Genomic DNA, 13,253 nt, shown 5'->3' on the forward strand with positions numbered 1-13,253 from the left:
TTCAACCAGATTTGAAAAAAAAATAAAAAAAAAATCAATAACATCTGTGGTATAATGGTTAATTAAAGAAGCTCTTCAGCAAAGCTCAAGATGAGAGGCTCGGCCTGAAATTCAGACAGCTGAAGCTTGATTATCAGGAAAGAATGCTTTTTTAGCTATGAGTGGATAGGCCAAAAGCTGTAATGTGTGGAAATGGGGAAAAATTGCTTTTATTTTAACTTTCTTTAAGTAATCCATACATGGATCTTACCTGCATTAGGAGTTCAGTGCGGAAGCCTCTTTCTATACATCTAAATAAATATAATCCACTCCCTTTGGAATCTATAGATTTAAAAAAACCATCAAAGATAAGCAGGTTGACTGTCTGTTCTTAATTCACAAATGCTCCACTTTTTCCTCCCCACCCCCAGCCCCTGCGGCTGTGCCTTACTACAAAACTCATCTCGTGGCAGATCCCTTCAGCTACATTCTCTTCTGATTTAGTTTAATGTTAATGACCTGAGCCTTTTCAAGATCAATCCTGAAAGAAACGAATCAAAGTTCAAATATTAAACTGTTATATCTGCAGTAACCAGATAATTCTACTGTCGACTTCTACGTCTTCTATCTTCCTCTTTTATTTGCCATCACTATCTAAAATACATATGCACATATTTACAGCCAGAAGGGACTATCTTAATCCACCTCTTGTATAATACTAGACAGAGGTTTCCAGCTAGTAACTCCTGTACATTTCTTAGAGAATCTCATGTTTAGAGATTTCAAATGACAGAAAATCTATTCCATCTCTTGGCAAGTTTTTTTGAAAGTTAATTAGCATTATCATGAAACCACTTTATTTTTAATCCGAATTATTTCTACCTACTTGTGTCTTGGTCTGCAAAGTTCAAGAGTTCTGGGCTATCAGAAATAATTTCTCTGTAGAAATTACAGATCATGGTTATCTTCTTGTAAACATGGTTATCTTCTTGTAAACTGGAAATAATGGCACCACCTTACACTCTTACAGTAGACAGGCTTTCTTAGTGTAGACAAATTTCCCAGATTTTTTCTTGTAAGTCCTTCCTATGTCAGGGTCCTTTTCAAGGGCAGATATACAAACCTCCTCTTCTTCCAGTAGCAACCTCACTAACACTTAACATCAGGGCTCTGCCTTCTACTTAGTTTTTCCGCATTGATCCATCCAAATACTTCTCAGCTGCCAATTCCCACACTAAGAGCTCAATTATTTTATCTCTAATCATATCCACCCTTTTCTCCAAAATGCACATCTCTTTCTTAAAAATAAGAGCAACATTCCATCTTTTAGAAGGTGAAAATACCTTGGTTTTGACCATGTTGTAACAAATCTTGTTAGACTATAGCTCTGCAAATATAACAATTTTTTCATTCTGCAATGCTAAGCAAAACATCTCCTGCATATTACAACTATTAGGAGCAGCATTTTGTACTTCCCAGGAAATTACAAAATGCTATTCAAAAAGATGGCAGGTATTTTTTAAGTTAGCCAGCAAATTAAGTTTCAGGCAGAAAAAAGTTTCTGGTTAAAAATTATTTATTGAAATAACTTAAACATTTAATTCATATTTTTATTTTAAACTAACATTGTGTCTATTTACATATTGCTTCTTAAAATGCACATAAAATTAATTATCAAAACCTATTCCAAAAAATTAAAACATGTTGTTTCAACACTAGCACAGGGTTGCCTTTCTTTTTCCTGGGTGCAATCTCTTGAAAGCATTACTTTTTCCAGACTTTATAAATCTAAGGGAAACAATGCTGCTCTTTAAGAAAGATTATAATAATGAGTTTAAGTCACACTAATGAGAATCTAAGTAGGCTGGTCTTTCTTTTTGAACTTTAAGGCACAACATAACAGTAGAAATAAAATCAGAAGTTTTGATAACTCAGAATATTCAGGGTAGGGCTTCCCAAAGCAGTCGGGTTTGATTTACTTACACATCCATTTAAATCAATGTTAGCTTTATGGCTGTTTTCAAAGGGAGCAGACCTAAGTCAAGATGGTGCAAACTATAATCCTGCCCCCTCAAACTTTCTGTCAGAATTCTTCAGATTCCTCTGGAGTTCAAGTGGAATTTTCCTCAGCAAACAGTATACCCAGTGAGAAGATCTTTTATGTCATCAGCACTAAAGAAATGAAACATCAGCAAGTATGTATTTGGAAATATAACTATATTCACAGTCAAGACCAAAGAAGACAAATATCATTAGAAAGTGGCTGCACCTGATTTACTCCATGTCAGATGATGTCCATCAGTGTATTTTGTTGTATGTGCCAAACATATTTTAGCACGGAAATTTTTCCTGAATTAAGTTTTATTTTATATACATCTATGACATCCAAGAAACAGACAATGCTCCTTTCTTTTAGGACAAGAAGTGCCCCAGCTCCTCAAGAGATATTGCAAAACTGTCCTCTGCCATGATTACAAGCTCCTGTAGGCACTGGACCAATTCTAGTTGCCCTGTCTCACACAAGATGAAAAGAGTGCTGACGAAGCCTCCTTGTTCTCCCACAGCATCCAAAAGAGCCAAACACTCCATTAATAAAATAGTTCTGCCTTGTAGACCTCCTCACATGAATTGACAACTCTCCACTCTCCAGCATCCCCCAGTGAGATCTCTTACAAGGGTCCTCTGAACAGGCAATCTGCCAAGAGATGACACTCTGAAATGGTGTCACTTTTAAACCCAGCTTTAATAACAAGCTGGCATTCAGCTAGGTCCATCAGCCCACAGTTCCATTTAGAAATCAAGTAGTTCATTATTATTTGGTATGTGTTGTGCATGTTCGTTGTTCCTCCTAAAGAAGACCAGGGCCTTCAGCCAGATAAATGGTGACTGTTAGGGTGCAAGAGCAGGCAATGGGTCTAGCACTGGGCTAAGGATTTAAGGCAGTCACATTGGCATTGGTCTTGCCAGTAGTGCTCTCAGGATCATCTAGATGTCCAGGAATCAGATATCCAGCTGAGAAGCTGAGCTGCTATGAAGTTTGTATGTCACCCACACTGACTGATGTGTGTTCAGAGATAACCTTGAATTTCCTGAATTTTGCAGGCTCTCTAACAGGACCTCAAAGCCAAACTGCCTTTTCACTCCTTTCCCTCAAAAGGTGTCAGGAGACTTTGGCATGGGGCTCTACTAGGAATACTCAGACAGCTTCATCTCTTTGGCACCTTCTAGGAGCCTTTGTGAACCTTAGAGTCCCATAAATTACTTTCCTATGATTTTCTCCATTTGATATCTATGTCTAGCCTGAAACTTAATAAAATGTAATGTTTGTAAATCTTGGGCCATATGATCAGGATCTTTTTCCATTTCCCCTAAAACCTGTTCCCTCATGAAAGTTCCTGAAATCCACTGGGCATGTAGACACCAGGGGTAGGATGTGCAAAACCTTGGACATTAGACCGGTGTCTAAATTGTTATGTCTGTCCTGTTGGTCTAAACACAGGATTGATATGATTTGGATCTGGGCACAGCATCAGGTTAAACACATGCAGACTTCTCATGGCATTGCTTCCAAACTGAGATTGAGCAATCAGAATCAGACTGTAACCATGCTTCAAATCTACTCATTTGCAATGCCCAGCACTACAGATGAAAGCTGAACTGCAGCTAAACCCTAACTTCTATAGTTACTTCAGACAACTGAGACCAAACTGGAGCTTGCAGAATGCTCTTGCAACCCTATGAACCTTAAAAAAGACCAATGATCTGATGTCTGATCCCAGACATCTTAACATATGTCTGGGATGATATTCCTGGGTAAGATACTGAGATAAGAAAAGTTATGTAAGTAGCAGTTTTAATGCGTCTTGTCCTAAGATTTCTAGTAATTTGTTTTCTTTTGTTTTGGTTCTGTTACTTAAGCCCAAAAAAGAGATACCAAAGGTATCTTTGAGTTGCTGCAGAATTGGGGTGGCCATGTAGAAGTATGATGCTCCGTATTTAATGCCCAACTTCTCTGAGACCAAGAGTAACTAAAAATGTGCATTGCAGTGGTTAGCCCAGCCTGCAGGCAGAGGCAACTCCTCTCTATTTGCCTTGGTCTGAGCCTAGACAGGCTTATGTTTTCTCTTCTTCCTTTAAGCTGAAGATGCCATGATAGATGTTTGTAACAAAAGAGGAAATAACTGGCATGGGATTATCATGAAATTCCAACATATTATTTGTTTGATACTTTTCCTCTACATGCTTCGGGCAGATGTGCCAAAGGAACACTTCTGACTGGAATAAATGAAAGAAACAAATTTCAGAATTTTGTTCCAAAGTTCAGCCTCTGAACTCTAACCAGCAAAACATGATTCTGTATGAGGTCTTCCCACACTGCTTCAAACATGTACACGTGGATATGCACAGAACTTCAGCAAAGTCTGAAGCAACATAGGAGCTGACAAAATCAAGAATTAACAGACAAACTGCATCCCAAAAGAGCTCTTACTCAACAGCCTCTCCTTAAAAGTACTAAGAGCCACATGCCTCACTGATAAAAGATACCTATTTCTACCTGTTGTTTCTGCACTTCTGTCTTGAACTATGCAAGTTTTCATGCTTTGATGTTTTGGAGAACATTGTATAGACTGTAGTGAAAAAATGACAAGGAAGGTCTGATAGAGGTGACAGAGTTTAAGTAAGATCTACCTGAGTCAGAGAAACAGTCAAATAATGGATCTCTTTATACAAATGAATCAAAAAAGCAGAATTTTAATTTTGGAGAATGTCTGGTTCATCTATGCACTGATTCACATATCCAGACTGGTAATATAACCCCCACCACCAAAGAATAAACACAGCAAGAGGCATACCTCTACTACCTTTGCAGAAATTCAGAGTAAGTCCTTTGACTTCTGGGAGTTACCCTGGGTTTACAGTGAAATAAATGAGAGCAGAATCTAGCCCATGAAACCATAAATTTAGCTGTTATCAGGCAGCATCTTAGAATTCACTATTAATATCAGTACTGAGAGCTATTCTGATTACAATTGTAAAAGAATATTTTATATCCACTTTTACTACCTTGTTCAAATACAGGAAATGAGTTAATCTCCAGAGAACAGAAAGACCAGTCAGAAGAATTGGAGAGTTGTGTAATTCAGCACCCAACTTTGAAGTGAAGGAAAGGAAAACTGATTCCTGCAAATAGTCTGCAAGTGGGACTATTAACATATTGCTAAAGGTCATACCCATAGACTCGATACAGTGTTTTCAGTTGCTCTCTTCAAAGTGCACACAGTCAGGTGGATACCCCACTTCACTAAATGCCAAATGAGCACAAAAACTGCTGAACAAAAGATGTCTTCCAAATTCTTCCTGAATTAATTCACTGCGAAGCAGCTTGGGATTCTCTGGATGAAGAAAAGTGAGGATAGTACCTGCAGTTTGCATTGCCTGGGCATTTCCATCCACTGCTAACTATAGTTCTCCTAAATTTGGGAGTTTTGAGTACTAGTATGTTTTATATAGTTTCCACTTAAAGATATATTTTCTGTAATATGAGCCAGACCCAATACACTTGTTTTTCACTATAAACAAAATGTTAAAAATAGAAACCAATCCACTTGTCCTTCCCTGGTGTGAAGGCTTGAACTATCTTTGCTCTCAAAGCTCAGATTCTCTTTTCCTTTAATGGAGTATTACAGACATGGCTCAAAAAAAGAGGCAGCAGCTAGTTCTAGTTTTGTTCCTTATTTTTCACTGAAAGCACATGCTTTCTAATGCTTTTAAGAAATCCAGTTCTTCATATTTACATCATGTGCTAGCTTTCACTAATGGGGGAGTAAAGCCATGGAGGTAAAAACAGGCTTGAGGGCTGGCTGTACAAGACTATCCAGTACTTTAGATATGCATATGGATGCTGGTCCACTACATGCTGGTAGTGTCATCCATGGCAGAGTTTAAACTACCTGAAATACTTTTATAGAAATGTTAAAAGGAAGGGGTACATGAGCCAGGAAATGACAAGGGAAGTCCAAGGAATCATCAGGAAATAACCTTACTGAGGTTCTAGCTGAGGAGCCAGGAGGTGTGAAGAGAAGATCTTGCTCTGGGTCTGCATTCAGAAATTGCCACAGCAGGGAAAAAAACATGTTGTCTTGGCTGACAATTTGCCATTTTATTTACCATCAATTACTGTCCTGGAGATCGCCCAGGGAGTCAAGTATCATACCTGTCCTCTAAAAGAGCAGTGCTCTTGCTCCTGACCTAAGAACCATGCTGCCATCTCCTCTCCAGCCAGGCATCATGAGAGTAATGGTGCAGCAGAGCTTGGGGATCCGGAGTAAGGGCAAGCACAAAGTTGTGAGCTTCCCATTTGAAAGAGGGGTCAAGTCTTAAAGGGTAGTGTTTATCAGAGAGAATTTAAGTTATAGATATTATATAATGGTTAGAAATATTATTTCTAACATATAATTTCATCTATTTTAAGGTACTGTCATAGGCTACTTTAACATGAGACACTTCAGAAATCCTTTGAAGAAGAAAAATTGTGAATTATGTACTTGGATGATTCTTCCTAAATGTCAGTGTTGCAGCTACTGTAATGTAGCTGTGGTATAGGTCTGGGTCTCTTCTCCTGCAGCTCTCACAAATATTTTACATTTAACATGAGGAAGATTTGAAAATTACTGACAAACCAAATCTATAGAAATTATCAGCTATGTGTATGAACACCCCTGGTAGCCATACCATACAATCATTTAATATGTTATTTTTTTCAAATTACATCAAACTCCAGCTTTTGAAGTCTGCTTTGTCTCAGCAAAACCCAGGTTACCAAGGTCTTCTGGTACCTGAAGTCATTGTATGGTGGATGAGACATAGGACTCCATTCCTTGTGGTTTTTTTCCTTTACATTTTCTTGATCAAGCTGGTTTGGGTATTTTTAACCTCATGGACAATAAAAACAGACTGTGCTCTCCTGATCCAAGGGCAGAGAGAAGCCCAGGCAGGATTAGGGCAGTTGTAGTTGTCCATCAGAATTTGGATCATCCTCGGGAGAAGGGAAAGGGAGACAAGGCACAGCACACACTACAGCAGTGAGCATGTACATCCTTCTTGACCTCTGATACCACAAGGCTCACCATGGCTGTGGGACAGAGATGGTGGGGAACCTTTGCTTTACCCTTTCAGAGGAGTGATACTACAAAAGGGTGGAGAGTCAAATACCTTCATCTGGGGGCTGGGTGAGAGCTGAGCACTCCCAGCACCTTGCAGTTCTGTGCTCAGAAGCCTGAGGGTTATTCTATGCAGAGACACTCAGGAAAGCTGAATTAAAGAGAGAGGTTTCAAGAAAATGCATTAAGCTACATTAAACCCTTCTCTGCTCTCATCTGTTTCAGTCACAAAGAAGCATTATCTGTTCTTTTTCTATTAAAGTTAGATTGTCCAATAAAAGATATTGCTTCTTCCTAAAAACCTTCCCTGCCTTATTCACTTCAGCCCCAAGACTCCTTTGTTTGTTAATGAATTAGATCCTGTGTACCGGTATCAAGGTAATGATGCAAAAATTCACTTTGTAACAATAGGAATATGTAACAATATAGAAATGTATCATAACCCTAATAGATAAGGATTCTGAATTGTATGTCTATTTGGCCAAATTAAACCTTAGTTTGCAATAGAATTTAATACCATATTGATTAGCTATTTCATAAAGCTGAACCCACAAACTATGTTGCAGCTGAACTAAGACAAATACCCACACAGAGGTGACCTGATGCACAGGGTGTTTTGTCAGTGCTGTCTGATTCTGGAGGAGGGGGTTACTTTTGCACAGCACATCATCTCTGTGTGTGTGTGTGAGAGGGATCCTCGGTGCAACATTTGTTCACCCATACAGCTGGAGGGGTTCAGATCGTTTGCAGCAAAAAATTGATGTATTGCACACACGTGGTCTCAGCACAGTTCAGCTTCCCAAGTGTCCTGCCTTTCATCTGTTTACACCACAGCCCTATTATCAAAAACTTTTTGTTTATTGATTATTAGTTTGGGTGGGGAGAAGAAGGAAATGGATCTCTGGTTTAATAAAATTTTTGAGTCTTGTTTAAGTATGTCCCATATAGTTATATCTTCCCTTTGAATATAAATTATGTATTTTCCAATTTAATTAACAGTTCACAAGTGAATAAGCTAAATAGCCATTTAGAACTATGGAAATGTAATTGCTCCACCATCTGGTCAGCTGTAATATTTTATGATGATTATATGAAGAAATAATACTGTATTTTTACTGCCACTGTAAACCACCATGATGCTTTCAGAGCACAGTTGTGCTGATCTGGATCCAGCTCCGAGGCCTTCCTTGAACTAGAAGATCAACTTCCTGAGTGTCATGGCTGATGGCTAGGTAAAGTTTTATGTTCGCTCGCGAAGACTGGCCATTTTTTATTTATACTTCCATTCACTTATTTTGAAGTTAATGCTTACAGATGCTTTGGTTTAGTTTTGACCTTTGTTAAGCTAGCAGAAACACTGAGTGAACTACATCCTGGTTTAATTTTTTCACATGCAATTCTGATTACTGCACAGTTATGCAGAATGGAGGCAAACGACTTTTCATTCCAAGACCAATGTGATATTCTTCATATTTACTCTGCTACTTCAAAGTGAAGAAAGAAATATGTCATTACCATAACAATGTGCAGTTCATGCATCACAACTATAATAGAACTCTACTAACTTGCTTGCAACTGAGTCTTGGAAATTTAAATGTAGCAACACAGTTTTGCTCTGGTCACAGAGGCAACTTCTTAGATGGTATTGTGGAAAGGGTCTACAGCACAGGAAATGTATTTATTCTTTCTGAAAGGAAGGACAACAGTGAGAAAAACAGGAACATTATCTGCAAAAACTGACGTTTTTCTTTTACATTGATGACTGGAAAATATGTAGATCTTATTATTAAGGATGCAAACTCTCAGATACAGCTTTGCAGATTTAAAACTTTGATGAGGTCTTATACAAAGACAAATAGCGAAGAGATGCCATATACTGAGATCGATATGGCCAAAATTCTGTGAAAGCCAGTAGGAATTTCACCACTGACTTAAAAGGAATCCAGACTTCATCCCATACTGGAAGGACATTAAGAAGTTTCAACAACTTGAACCCAGCTTGTTATAGGGAAGTGTAGTGAGGGACACTAACCAGAAGACCAAACACAGTAACAGGACCAACAGAGGGCTCATATTTGTGAATAAACTACTAGTGAGATGTATGTGAACCAGACAAATTGCCAAATAATTAATTCACATCAAGAGTTTGCTGTGTAATATCATTACCTCTCATTTAGTGAGTAGTAACACAAAAAAAATATCCAGTGTGGAGTCTGGGGGGATGAACTCACTTTTAAACTTCCATTCAAGGTTTTCTTACTAGCACAGTGAGGATTTTGCTTGTGATTTACATTAGAAATGCAGGGCTCATTCTCTTGCACACCTGGGGAAAGAATTATCACCTTCAGAACATTTCATTTTTTGTCAGCACTAACAGAAATACCAGATTTACTGAAAGATTATGGAACTGCAGCCTGAGCCTCCTGTGAAACATGACCCTGCGCAAACAACTGGAAGTGATGCAGAACAAGAGGCCCATGGTTATTTAGGCTCCTAATGGCCATGTCTGTGTTAGCATTTGGGCTAGGAGGAGCCCTGAGGTTTTGAAGCAAATCCCCCAGTCATCCCCATTTACTGTGTGTTGGTTCAGATGACAGGGTGGTTTTGCTGCATACTGAATTCCCTGCCTTATCACATCCATGTCTTCTCAGAGCCTCCTGACGCCACCAGGCTTTGGTTTTGCCTTAACTCATTTCAAACTCTTTTTTAGGATCATTTTCCTTCCTTGAGCAGTGTGGTCCTATGTCCCAGCTGGGATCAGTTCCAGGGCTATGCACTAGAGGGCAATTACATTCCTACATGCTCATCATTTCACTACAATAATATGCTTGCAGTAGTGCAGAATGTGCCAATGCAGATATCCTCAGTTACCTGCAGGATCCTGATGACCACAAATCATTCTCTGCAGGCTAGCAAATGGTACTTTTTAGCTGTCTCCATTGTATAAGATAGCTTTGCATTTTGAAAATTACCTGAATATCTTATTTTTATTCACCTAGGAGATGAGTCCCCTCAAATAATCCTATTTTCCACTGATATCCATTTAAATATTAGTTCTTTATTCATCTTTTTTAACTTCAATGTAAGAATGCAACACCAGTGACTATATGTCTCTATAGCCAGATATTGGAAAACAATTCAAATTGCTGTTTTGTTGCATGAGATTTTATTGAAGGTTTTATGTTTTTTGGAGAGAAATATTCCCAGTTCAGCATTGAGAAAAAAGATATAATCTCAGAGCCTGAGCAACTGTTTCTGTTGGTGATATTCTGTCAGCTGAATATCATCCATCTTTTTCCCTTTATACTGGGGGGGGGGAGGGAAGAGAAAAAAAAAACAACTAAAGACTATTTCAAATTTGCAGCCTTTTCATATTGTTTCATTTCAACCACTTCTCAGATTCAGAGTTGGTTTTCTTGCCAGCTTTCCTCATGCTATGTAAGACTATTGACTTGTCTTTCCTCCGGAAAGCTTATTTACTGCAAGTAAAGGGCATTTCTTCTGGATACGAGTGGAAACTTTGAAACTGTTGTTGCACATTCAGAAACAGGAACCACTTTTCTGCTAGTCCTTGATAACACAGATCTCTCAGCTGTTTACACAGAACACACTCCTGAGGTAAGGCTGGCTTAGGTTTTATCTCAGCTAGACTATCTGGTCAGACTGCAAGGGGCACAAGTTCATTTATGGGTATGTTAGTTACAAGAGGCTCGTGGAAAGAAAAGTGAGGGGCCTTGGACAAGGAGGAGAAGATGAGTGATCAGGACAGGACAGGGGGAATGCATGAGAGGGGCAGAAAGTTAGAAAACCCCAAACAACCCAACTCTGAAAATGCAATGCAATATTCAACCAATTATCAGTGGATGAATGAAGACTCATATTGTGTTCCAGATGTCTGCAAATACCCCTGTAAACTGCAGTTTGGTAAGTTTTGTCCACATTTTGTCCTAAGGATAGAAATGGAGTGGGACAGTACAAAAAAGGAAAATCCTGCCGCGGTCATCGTGTTGTCAGTGGGGGTCAGTGAACAGAGAGCAGCAGTGGGTAGAAGAAAAAGCTTTGCTGTAATCCAAGTAGCCCTGGGTGCAGTCTGTTCCCTTCCTAATAGTGTACTAGTGCATAAAAATAGCTTTGAACAGCTCATAGTGAAGGGTAGTACATTGAGTCATTCCTAAAGATTATTAGAATAATATTAATTATGGATGAGAAATTAAAATATCATAAGCCTAAAAAAGCAACTCAGATCAGAATATGGCTACTATATGGAAAGAATAAACATAAAAAGCAGGAAGGACAACGTCAAGTGAAAGAATAAATATACTGTGTAAACATTACCGTTTGTTTCCTTAACATGATAATCAACCTTCCTTTTCAAACTCAAACTCAATGTTTCTTCTTGAGTTCATGAAAGTTATCAGTTATCACAATTTTTAAATACTAGGGAAAGAGAAATTAAAAAGAAATGAGATATTTGAACCCCACAAGTGCCCACAGCAATTTAAAGATTATACCATGCTAGAAAATAGGCACTTTGTTAAAAATGCTCAGTAAAATCAGGCATGATCAAGCAGCATGTTTTGAAAATCCCTTATTTACAATACATTAAAGAGAAAGCAAATATTTTCATGATGTTGAAGTCATGGGAAGACCAACGTCAGGGTTTTACCCAAAATGTTTTTACAAAGGAAGTGGAAACTATCTATCAAAATGTTCTCTGTTCTCAACAATAAAAAGAGAAGAAAGAACAAAGAAAAGAAGATGAGGTTAAAAATAACATCTGTATGGTCCCCAAATCAAATTATTATTTTACATAATGTTTCACTTAGGATAACAAAGTAGAAGCTGGGAACAAAAGCAGATTGGGTAATGAGAAAAGTGTCTAGAAATTGTTAGAATATAATATTCCACCTCAGCTGAGATGAGTCTAATGTTTTCAGGGAAGGTACAGTAGATAATCTTCATCCCAGACTGTTGAAAGGACTGACATATGAAATTGTGAGCCCTGTAAAAACCAGTAAAACTAAAAATCTAACAAGTCAGAGAGGGATTGTGTGACTGAAGAAGAGCAAGTATAACACCTGTATCTAAAACAGAAAAAAGTGCTCTGAGCAGTAGTAGCCTAACCTCCGTAGCATGTAAAGCCTTCCAGTGCACTTTAAGGGAAGCCAATACCACATTTCAAAGTGTATAAATGATATAGGTTTTTTAATCTGTTTGTTTTTTGGTTTTGGTGGTTTGGGGGTTTTGTGGGGTTTTTTTGTTTGTTTTTGTTTTGTTTGGGGGGGTTGTGTGTTGTTGTTGTTGTTTGTGTGCTATGGAGCATTCTCTTGGGTTGTAAACATGTGCAAGCAATAGAAGTGTCTGTTTACTTGACGTAAATGGGTAACTCAGGTCCAAAAGAGAGGCATCTGGAATAAAAGTCCGCTTTAGACATTTCTGAGGATATTCCTTCCTCATTCCTTATTCCTGTCTTTGTCAGGCTCTGAGTACCCCTTGCTGTATTGTTTTCTTCTACCCATGACCCTCCCCTCTCCTTCCCTCCTCTCGTGTTAGCCCCTCACACTCAGCATCAGCATGGCTGCAGCTTCCTCTGTCAGCTCCTGATTTTGTCCTCTGCTTTCTCAGGAACTTGCAAGGGGACCATAAGTCTTTTTGACTTGTAATTTGCTCGTTCTGCAAGCCTTCAATTCTTACACTTGTTATACACTTATTCTTTTGGTTTGATGTACCAGCACATGTTGTAGTGTTCTCTTGAGATATTATTACCACCCAACACACCTTGGGGTCTTCTTCTCTGAGTTGCCCATCTCCTGAGAAGGCACTTGTCTCTACCTTTACAGTTCTCTTACAGAGGTAGATTTTGAAGTAAATAGCCCATCCTATGGATATGGTAGTCTGTTCAAATTACCTCAGAGGCCACGCACAGGGAGTTGGAGGATTTGCTGTCCCACTTCAGTAAAAAGAAGGTCCACTTCCCCATGACGTATTTTCTTTCTGTGCCTCCCCTCATGGATGCCTGAGGATATTTAATGTGTTGTACAGGCAGAAGAAAAGCAAGGAGGTATGGCCTTCTGTGGGAAGAATAAAAAATGAAGGTAGAAAAGAAGAAAAAAC

This window comes from Myiozetetes cayanensis, unplaced genomic scaffold (assembly GCF_022539395.1).
Source record: "Myiozetetes cayanensis isolate MyiCay16 unplaced genomic scaffold, myiCay2020 scf6-25, whole genome shotgun sequence".
Lineage (NCBI taxonomy): Eukaryota > Metazoa > Chordata > Aves > Passeriformes > Tyrannidae > Myiozetetes > Myiozetetes cayanensis.